This window comes from Choloepus didactylus, chromosome 8, assembly GCF_015220235.1.
Source record: "Choloepus didactylus isolate mChoDid1 chromosome 8, mChoDid1.pri, whole genome shotgun sequence".
Taxonomy (NCBI): domain Eukaryota; kingdom Metazoa; phylum Chordata; class Mammalia; order Pilosa; family Megalonychidae; genus Choloepus; species Choloepus didactylus.
In genome coordinates, this window is record NC_051314.1 from 16,979,972 (window position 1) to 16,981,862 (window position 1,891).

General features: G+C 46.1%; 1 pseudogene; it reads left to right on the forward strand.

Moving 5' to 3' along the window:
• The first annotated feature begins 844 nt into the window (after positions 1 to 844).
• Positions 845 to 1,891, forward strand: LOC119542468 (annotated as a pseudogene).

Genomic DNA, 1,891 nt, shown 5'->3' on the forward strand with positions numbered 1-1,891 from the left:
ATTTTCTCCTTTCTGACCTGACCCAGTGTTCAGAACTCCAGCGTCGGCTGTGATGTGCTGATGTCCCCCGGGTTCAGAGGAGATTGGTTTGCATTTAATGTCCCTTCTGCCAGTTGCTCTGCCTGGGCAGCTGTCCCTGCGGTGTGCTCACCGCCCCTCCTGGCTCCTGCCATGACTCCTAACCGGCAGCACCACAGCCAGCTGCTGCCTCCGCTGTGCCTAGGGCTGGACTCCCCGCTCTCCCTTGGGGGCAGGCACTGCCCTCCGGGAAGGAGGGTACTGCAAAGATGGCAGCAGCCTCTGAGCCCAAGGGAAGGAGCAAGGCTGAGAAAGGTTATGGGGCATCCACAAATACACAATACTGTATCCCTTAAAACAGTCATCATGGACATTCTATAATATTCTATAATATGGGGAAGTATTTATGGTGTGCATTTTCATGTTTTTAGAAGTGACAATTGTTACAGTTGTCTACTCAGCATCCATTCTCACCTCCTCTTTTCTATCCCAACCCCTTTCAGGGCCGGACAGCAATGCACCCTGTGAAAAATACTCCTTGGACCAGGAGACCCAGTTTTGGTCTATGAGATGTACACACATATCCCTGGATAGGGCAGAACCCCATAGTCTTTTGTTCCCCTTTCCCCTGTCTAAGATGCAGTCTGGGACCCAAAGATGGAGCCACCATCTTACACTGATGGGGGTTAAAAACACAGCTAGTACCCCCTCAGCTGCCTTCATTTCCTTAAGGAAGGGTTTTTTCCTCTCTCCCTCCCCCACACCGTAGCGACGCGTGAGCAGACTGGGCGGGTGGCCGAGTTTTTCAAGAAATAACTTCATCAAGATGTCCAGTGATAGGCAAAGGTCCGACGATGAGAGTCCCAGCACCAGCAGTGGTAGTTCAGATGCGGACCAGTGAGACCCAGCCGCTCCAGAGCCTGAAAAACAAGAAGAAAGAAAACCTTCTGCCACCCAGCAGAGGAAAAACACCAAACTCTCTAGCAAAACCACTGCTAAGTTATCCACTAGTGCTAAAAGAATTCAGAAGGAGCTAGCCAAAATAACCCTTGATCCTCCTCCTAACTGCAGTGCTGGGCCTAAAGGAGATAACGTTTATGAATGGAGATCAACTATACTTGGTCCACCAGGTTCTGTATATGAAGGTGGTGTGTTTTTTCTGGATATCACATTTTCATCAGATTATCCATTTAAGCCACCAAAGGTTACTTTTTGCACCAGAATCTATCACTGCAACATCAACAGTCAGGGAGTCATCTGTCTGGACATTCTTAAAGACAACTGGAGTCCCGCTTTGATTCTCTCAAAAGTTTTGCTGTCTATTTGTTCCCTCTTGACAGACTGCAACCCTGCGGATCCTCTGGTTGGAAGCGTAGCCACTCAGTATTTGACCAACAGAGCAGAACATGACAGGATAGCCAGACAGTGGACCAAGAGATACGCAACATAATTCACATAATTTCTACACAGTGTGGAGGAGCAGAAGGCATCTTCTCACTGTGCTGCAAATCTTTATAGCTTTTACAACATGGACTTCTGTGTATATGTTATACTGATTCTACTCTCTGCTTTTATCCTTTGGAGACTGGGAGACTCCCCAAAAAGGTAAATGCTATCAAGAGTAGAACTTTGTAGCTGTAGATTAGTTACGCTTAAAACGCCTACTTGCAAGTCTTGCTTCTTTGGGATATCAAAACGTATTTTGTAATGTACTAAGGATACTGGTCCTGAAGTCTACCAAATATTATAGTGCATTTTAGCCTAATTCATTATCTGTATGAAGTTATAAAAGTAGCTGTAGATGACTAGGAATTATGTCATTTGTATTAAAGCCAGATATACTTCTGAGTATGTGGTACATGCTGTTGTGAAA